The sequence below is a fragment of the Lycium ferocissimum genome, chromosome 8 (assembly GCF_029784015.1).
Source record: "Lycium ferocissimum isolate CSIRO_LF1 chromosome 8, AGI_CSIRO_Lferr_CH_V1, whole genome shotgun sequence".
Classification (NCBI taxonomy): Eukaryota; Viridiplantae; Streptophyta; class Magnoliopsida; order Solanales; family Solanaceae; genus Lycium; species Lycium ferocissimum.
This window is the reverse complement of record NC_081349.1, coordinates 26,722,349-26,731,507: the sequence shown is the minus strand read 5'-3', so window position 1 is coordinate 26,731,507 and position 9,159 is coordinate 26,722,349. Positions and strand designations below refer to the sequence as shown.

The 9,159-nt window shown below is 32.1% G+C and overlaps 1 long non-coding RNA gene across 1 annotated transcript; it reads right to left on the bottom strand.

Annotated features, from left to right (window-relative positions):
* Positions 1-6,549: 6,549 nt before the first annotated feature.
* On the bottom strand, positions 6,550-8,214 carry LOC132067751 (uncharacterized). The gene is made up of 2 exons (XR_009417223.1): positions 8,061-8,214; positions 6,550-7,519 (listed from the first exon to the last, which is right to left on the bottom strand). It is a non-coding gene; the product is annotated as an uncharacterized LOC132067751 (long non-coding RNA).
* Between the last annotated feature and the right edge of the window lie 945 nt (positions 8,215-9,159).

The following is a 9,159-nucleotide window of genomic DNA, read 5'->3' as shown; positions in this document are numbered from 1 at the left end:
TGCTAAGAATTTGGAGAAAGCTATAAAGAACACCAAGTGGGTTTCTTTAAATTCTTGATTGTTTGATCAAATTAATGGATGAACTTTGTTCTACTTGGTGTTAGGAAGCTTCCTTTCACATTTGGGTTTTTTTGGATCAAATTTGAGGAAGTTGGTGTGATTTTTTTTTTTTCAACTCCTAATGAAGATGATGATGATGTTGATGAAGATGAAGGAGAATTGGGTATGAGTTTTTAGATCCTCGTCTGAAAATGGATTATGGAAAATTGAGTGATTTTTTTTTTTTTTTTTTTTGAAGAATAGATGGATGGAGGAAGGTAAATTAATAAAAAATGGGGGAAAATTAAAGATGTGCCGTGGTAGGGCGCGTGTGGACGAAAGCACTGTTAATGAATTGGGGTTGTCATATTGGATCACACATCAAAAAAAAGGGACATTTTAATACTTTGAAAAAATTTGTCAAGGGGGGTAATGCGACCAACGAAAGCCTTGAAAGGTTAGGTGTGTAGTTGGCATTTTGGTCAAACGTTGGGGGGTATTTTGACTATTATCTCAAGTTGAAGGGATGGGTTTTTGTCAGTTGGGCCAAGACATTTGGATTTTTAAAATAAAGCCCATGGCACGTTGAGGAATATGCAAAGATTTCGGTGGATTTTTCTAACACTCAAAAGGACAAGTTTTAAGGGCAATTAAAGTCCCAAGAGTGATCCAAACAAAAATCGGATCTCTTCACAACGCTAGAAAGAAAACATGGTTTTACTTCAAATCAAATTTCAATGCCCGAATACTTTTTACAAGGTTCAATTGGGTTGTCCGCAAAACTAATTGAGGTCCAATACTTGTTAAGGGCCTGTTTGGAAAGCCACCTGGTAATTGGAATTGATGTAATTACTTGGGTAGTAATTACACAGCCTAGTAATTATACTACAGTGTAATTACAAATGTGTTGTTTGGTTGCACAAGTGTAATTACACAGTTAGTTTAATTTAAAAATAAAATTTAATTATAAAAAATTTAAAATCAATATTTAGAAAATGTTTGCCTGTATAAATGATCTTAAATTAGTTATTTAATAACACATTGTTTCTTGAAAATATATTAATTAATAATCATATATTTGTAACTAATATTGTAGAAAATAATTGATATATATTTTTCAAATTAATAATATTTAATTTTAATTAATTATAAAACTTAAAAGAAGACTTTTTTTTTTGTGAGAACATCATGCATTGGATGTTTGACAAAAAAATAATATTTATAAATATAATGCCAATGATATTATTCAAATGTTTGACACAAAAATCCATTAATTGTAAGTGAAAAATAAACCACATGCAATGTGAAATAACAAGTAAATAGTACTAAAGCAAATAACTTAAAATTGCAAATTATAACCTAAATTCAAAATCCAAAAGAAAAAGTTTAACATAAGCTCTTATGTCAAATTCCAACATTACATAAGTAAGTTCCAAGGTACCTTAGGTAAATAATTCAAAAGAAAGGGAAAATATAAGTCTATAACCTCATTCACAATGAAATTCTACTTTAATAACGTCACTCGTCATATGTCAAGGTTGTTAATGACTCATTCTTTCCAATATTAAGAGGTGTAGTTTCAAAATTAGAATAACAATATGGTTATGCTAAATGAATAAAATAAAAAAATAAAAAATTCGAGCAATTACATGAAACCAAATGAAGTAAAGGTTGAGAATGAGAAGAAAGGAAATGAAAAATAAATAATATAAAAAGAAAAATACATTTTAAAAAATAAAAATAATTAAAAAGTAAAAATAAAAAAGAAATTAAAATAATAAAATAAAAATAAAAATAAATTAAAAATAAAAAAGAAATTAAAATAAAACAAAAATGAAACAAACTAAAAAGCAACCCGTAATTACAGGTGTAATTACACCCAATTTAACCCCCCCCCCCCCCCCCCTACTAGAATTGGAGATTGTAATTACTACTCAATTACACTCAATTCCAACTTAACTGTATAATTACACCCAATTCCAATTACCTAGGTGGCTTTCCAAACAGGCCCTAAATAATTTTGGGATATTAAATGCATCGTCTAAAATTATTAAAACAAAGAAATTCTTAAAGCGCTTGTTGCTAAATAACTTGAGGATCATTCATATCTTTTGAGTTATAAACAAGTGAATTTATTAACGAATTAAGAAGTTGGATTAGAATTAAGAAGTTGGATTATGTATATAATTCAAAATCTCGATAAAAGGGATTACTTCCTTCATGATTAGCTAAATTATGAGTTAATTCACTCATTGAGTTAATAACGTCAAAAGTCCTAAAACTCACTTTTTCAAATAAATATGCTTCCTTTTCTAATTAAATTGACCATGAATAAACTTCTTTCAAACTTTATACTCCCTTCGTTTCAATTTATATGAACCCATTTGATTGGGCCCGGAGTTTAAGAAAAAAGGATAAGACTTTTAAACTTGTGGTGTTAAATGAGTCACATATGATTTGTGTGGCTATAAATCATTTCATAAAGGTAAATTGTTTCCAATTATAGAAAGAGGTCATTCTTTTTGGCACAGACTAATAAGGAAATAGGTTCACATAAATTGAAACAGAGGGAGTACATATATACCTTAAACACATTTTACAAACAAGTTATACAGATTTTTTAGCCATAAAATGTTAGATCCGTAGGTAAACCGCATTTGATGGATCCTTAATACCGAGGTGCTTAAAACCTTCCTCGGGGGATCACCAGAACCCTTACCCGTTCTCTAGATTTTTTTTTGAAGGTTTTCAAAAATTAACCTTTAAATTGGTTTCCTAATTCCCATTCAATAAATTAGGTGGCGACTTTGTTTGTTCACGACATAGAGCCAAAGTTATGAGAAGAGCATAAAAGCGGACCGTAACACCATGTTCATATTAATAAATCATTATTATATTCTTGATATTCCATTTTAGTTATTGGGAATCCGTCTATAATCCATGAATACCCATGCTTTGCATTTCATGGGTTCTAATGCAAGCTATGAACTAATATGCTTACTTTCATGAAAATCTACATGCTTTCCATGTTTTCGTACAAGTTATACTCTTTACTTATATTCATGCTATATTACACTCACGAATCATGTTTACAAGCCATGTTTTTCGAATCTTGTCTACAAGTTATGTTATTCAAACCATGGGCTCGGATGCCACCTATATCCATGTTCATGTTTTGAGAGTAGTATAGGTTTATCGAGAAGGCTCAGACAACCTGAAACTACGTATGCCAATGTAGGGTAAGGTCGATCCACCCAGATTAGGACGGAACCTTCAGACAATTAAATTAGATCCTTTCATGTCATACTTATGTCTCACACCTTGGCAAGGTGTGGGGCTGCTCTGCTGGTCAGATTAGGTATCAGACTCCACATACCCACATGGTGACATGTTATCGGTTATACTACGACTCTCCCACAAGATACAGATAGATATGTACTTAAAAAAACATTTTGTACCTTTTATGGAAAAATAAAAGGAGAAAGAAATTAGAATAAAGAAATAGAAAGAAATAATGTTGGCACCAATTTCGGCTCCTTTTTGTCGGATTTGCTATTCCGCTCGTAACTCATTCTTCTTCCTTTTCCCTCCCAGCCCTGTCACTTTCTGCCCTTTTAAGAACAACATTTCATCTCAATCACAAAACAAAGTACTCCTAATTTGCTGTGAGATGATCCATTGTTGTTGGTTACAATTTACAAATACTCCAAGTCTTCAGCCTTTTAGTTTTATATGCTAATTAAACGTTCTCATTAATTGGGTAATATATTTTAGAGTATTTCAGTCTTTTTATTTTATTTTAAAATAAGATAAATAGAAACACAAAGATAAAGAGCCAAAAATGGGAGAAAAAAGATAAATGGCATTCTAGGCCATAGAGATGTGCCACGTCACCTTATTTATGTCTAGTTTTATGTTATTTATAGATGTAACAGCTATAATATAACATTCAATTCCTTGTAGCGTCATTAATGTATGAAGTTCTGTGTCATTAAAGTCATTGTAACCTAGGTAAAAAAAAACAAGTCAGTGACCTCATTAATATCTTAAATTTTTGGCCTGAAAAGATGAGCAAAAAAGTCAAAAATCTCACAAAAAAGGTAAATAAAGATTCTTTACAGAGAGAGGTGTCCACACATCACCTCGTATACTGCTACTTTATGATATCTTTAGTATAGTTGATCGCGCGAGGAAAAATAAATCAAATAATTTTATATAATAATGTTATAATTCTTCGTAATGAAAATCCAATCTTTAACATGCATCCTTCATGAAATTCTTTGATATAAAGAATGTTTCTCGAGGTACCAGACCAAATAGTCATTTGACTTAATAAACGTGAACTTGATTAAGAAAAAAGTAAATAAAAAAAGAAAAATGGTAATGTGAAATATGGGGATGTAAAGATGAGGTGATGCCTGCTTTTTCCTTCTCCCTCTCAAGGCCTGCTCTTAAAACTTTGTTGCTTAACCGTTGACACTCGTATTTCATAAAGTTGACATTTTTTCTATTCCTCTCACATAAAAATTATAATAAAACTAATAGATAAAGGGTATACACAAAGAAATAAATAGAATTATAATGGAAATTATAACGTCACACCATATATGTTTATACTTTCTATATTGTAAGTCTATAACTATTGATCTAGTTCAACTTTTCCTCAATTTTTTGCCTTTCTACGATAAAGTTTTATGTGCAAGCCTATTTGATTGCAATAAATATTAGACATGAATCCACACCTATTTGGGTTTATACCAAATCCTTATTTTTCTCACTCTTTGTGTACCTCAATTACATGAAAAATTGCTTTTCTCACTCTTTGTGTACCTCAATTACATGAAAAATTGCTTTCTATTTATCAATTGGGTGTGATTGTAATCAACGTCCAATATGACTTTTAACCTTGGCGGTTACATTGTTAAAGATTTTACTCATGGATGTGCATTAAAAATAGAAAATTACGGAAATGAGATTTGATGAAAATCTAAAAAGAGAAGGGGGAAAAAACAAATTCTGCTCATAATCTCCAATTAGCACTGAAGGATGGTAGTGCTATTAGACAAACTTATAGAAGAGGGTAAGAACAGACAAATAGGATCTAATTCTTTTTTAACGTCAATAACTTTTACCATAAATATATATATATATATATATATATATATATATATATATATATATATATATATAAAAAAAAAAGAGTAATTTGTGGAGGTTGAAAGTTGCGTTCCAGGAAGTTTTAGCTTCCATTAGTTGCTAGAGCCCACAACCTTCACGAATTGTAACTTTAACCTCCACAAAATACCCATTTTTTTGTAGTATTCTAACCAAATAAAATGACTGCATCTTCCTGTAAAGCTCATGATTCGAAGTTTAATGATAACATGACACTAATCCAGATTGCCTTGAGAATGTCAGCTTGATGCAGTACTAACGTATATTTGAGTTCTCTCGGAAATGTGGATGTTAAAAAAGATTAAAGGAGTATTAAGATTATATATAGAACTCAAATTTTAACAGAACTTTGTATTTTTTCAGGCATCTTTTTTCTTTTGCTCAGAGATCAAGATAGCAGGCTAACCCTTCCGGCGAACTTGTTTTTGTAGTAAGAAAGTAGTAGGTACTAAATCCTCTATAATACTATAAGACCAAATACATACATAGCCCCTTAAAGTTGCATGTGTTCATTTAAGGCATAATACGCCAAAGCAAGTGCCTTAACTCTGACCCAATTGTAGTATCTTGCAACTTTGGGGAAGATAAGTAAACCTCAACTTACATAAAGTTGAACAAGTTGCACAAATGCTAACGTGGCAGACTTGGCCCTCAAAAATTTATACGGACGCATGTTGTGTTACGTTCAACTTAGCGGTTGAGGTCAAGTTTGTATACTTGTGAATTTGGTCATGTTTAAGAGCCTGTTTATGTATTATGCCTTCATTTAAACACCTCATTTGAAATTGTTACCTAGTAGACACATGATGTATGTTTAAATATAAACAATAAAACTTCTATTAATGTCTTATCTAAAAAAGCTAATATCCGTGGGCATCCCATTACAATATAAAGGAGAATAGCATGCAATTGATGACGATTCAATCGTTTAATAGAAACTTTGATTTCCAAATCTGAACATGCAACTTATTAACTGTTAATATTAGGTTGAATTTGAGAAACACAAGCACTGACTACGACCATCTTACCTTTTTTTGTGGGTTCCCTTTTCTATCACATTTAAGGACAAAAGAGAAGTGATCACAATATGTAAATAGGATACCAGAGTGATTAATGTAGTCTATCGCTATATTTGAAAACTTTGCCATGGGCTAATGTAGGAGATAGTTTAGTCCCCATGGTTCCAAAATTAGTGAAAGAAAACGTATCAGAAAGTTACAGATTAAAAACTTATTGCAGTATTATTTGAGGACATCGAAGCAGCGTGCACGATCCATTTTTATTGTCCAAGTAGGCAGTATACAATACTTGCTGGGCTTTCCAGGGAATCAATCATCAAGTGAACTACTGATTTCTCTAGGAATCAGTTGAAAAATACCAATAACTTTAAGGGCCGGTCTATATTTGTCCATACTATAACTTAAGGAAGTAGCAAGTACAAAAAAATATGCTATCATCATGTCAGATCCTGAAACAGAAGTGATTGCCTTGTTACCAAAGACACAAATGTCCACAAACAGATTCTTGTGTGAAATTTGTGGAAAAGGCTTCCAGAGAGATGAAAGCTTGCAGCTTCATAAAAGAGGATATAATTTGCCTTGAAAGCTAAAGCAAAGGACTTCAAAAGAAGTGAGAAAGAGATTTTATTCTCTTCTCTAGCCTGTAGAAAACGAATGAAGGTCGAAAACAAAACATCGTACTAACACCACACAACTATGTACTAACAGTGTTATTGACTCTGGTGTTTGCCTCTATGAACTATGTTGATTTCATCTTATCATTTGCTACAACCTCAGTATTGTGAAGATTAAATTAATTACTTTGTACTCTTCTCCAGCCTTTGATGCTTTGTCTCCAAGTGGACACCAGCCTCGCCTCCTCACAGAGAAGTTTAAAAATGAAACTCTTGATTAGTTGGTATGCTTCATGATACTGCGAAGAAACAATGCAAGAGGATTTTATCAACAAAAAAAATATGACGAAAATAATTTCCCAAAAATATTAATAAGGATGATAGAGAAAGCCTTCCAGCCTGTCATTTTCCTTTGAAGAAGCGGTTGATATCCCCAAGCTCAAATCACGATCATGTTGGCTATCTGTGTCATAAGCATCGTAAATGAGATAGATCAGATATAGATAATGCACTGTTGCTTGGAATTAGCGACATTAGTTTGAAAATGAGCAAGAATTTTTTATCAAACCTTCACTTTGAGGTTCAGAGATTGTTTCCCCTTCATATGCACTTGGCTCAAAGTTGGTAACAGCCTCCCTTTAGCTAGTTTTAATTGCTGCCTTATCAAAATCACTAATTTGCTGAAATAAAGCGGGGAATACGGAGTTGGATTACATCTTTTATCTATATTCCGTTCAAGAGTAATTGAATGTCATAAATGAGTGACAAATTAACAAAAAGATACAATTTTGATTCTACAATTTACCTAAACTCCAGCAGGAAATTAAGAATAAAGAATATAAAGATACATGGAAGTTGAATATAAAGAATACCCTCATACATGGAATACATCTGCATTCCACCATTGTCCTGTGATGTAGAACTTTAACATGGCCATCTTGGTTCATGCCTTGGCAGAGGAAAAACTCAAAATAAAGGCAAGTATAGCAACTAACTTAAAATCAATCAAAGTGATTAAAATCATATAGTTCTAATGAAAAATTTCTCAAATTTAAAGAAGCATTTTGGATACCTACGCTCTGCCATTACTGCATTCTGGCAAATAAATTCATCAAAGAAGGGAATTCTAATACATAAACAAAGAAGAGTTAACTGACAGTTACTCCAAAAAGCATGCAAAAATTGGAGGAAAAAACCATCAGCAGTATCTTACCCCACGTTTAGGATTAAGAAGAGAAAGATATCAGCAAAAAGATACTTGAAGGATGCATCAAGATGAAGACTTCTCGGTTGGAAAATATTGAGGATCTTAAGGTCATGAGGATATAATACCCTGAGCCTCCTCCAATGTGGCATTTTCCTCCTTCTGAACCGGCATGCCATTATCGACATTCCATTGTTTATTGTAGAGTCTCGATTTCTTCTCTATAATTGAAGCCGCCAGAATTTTGTCCTGAAAGGGTTCTAGAGAATAGATGTGGCTTTTGGTATTCATTACTTTTTTGTGGCGAGTTAAGTAATTAATAATTGAGATTATTGTGTGAAAATTTGAGAAATTAGATGAATAGGTTTCACCCGTGTTTGAGGCATACGCGTCACGCCCAGGCGCATGTCCGCCTTCACATATATAGAAGATTACTTTTTATGAAGAACTAAAAGCGCAATAGGGAAAAGGAATCAAATCATATTATTGCTCTTGAAAGGGATAAGCTGAACGGAATGGAGATCGATCCAGCTATCCCACATTCTAAAATAAAACCAATATCAGGAAGGAAAATACTGAATTAATGAAGCAACCAAAGTAATAATAGAGGGAGGACTTCAAGGAATAAAAGCCTAACCTTTAGAGTGAAAACTTTCATAGAAATCCAAAGAAGCCAAAAATATTTGCATTGAGGCTTTCATTTTCAATTATAAATTTAAGGAATGCAAGTATTAAAAGTAGAGTCAAGAGATTCTAACATAAAGCAAAATTATAATTGAACCTCGAGAGAGGAACAAAAAATTCTTTATGGAAACTCAATAAGCTTTGCGTCAAATGAATAATATGGAAGCTGAATTCTTAAAGGGAAAAAAAAACTAACTTACTGATTGTGAAAACTCGAAATCAAGATCCATTTTCTTATGTCTTTTATCCAAAAACAAAAACAGTTTACAACCAAAGCTTTGGAAGTTGAGATTTATGCTTGATGTGCCAAGCGTAGCTTAATTCAGGAGGCGTCAGTCTAAGAAAAAGTACTATTAACAAAGTAAATAACTGGAATTAGGAAAAATGAAAACCAATAAAAAATGAAAAGGAATACTTTGCAAGG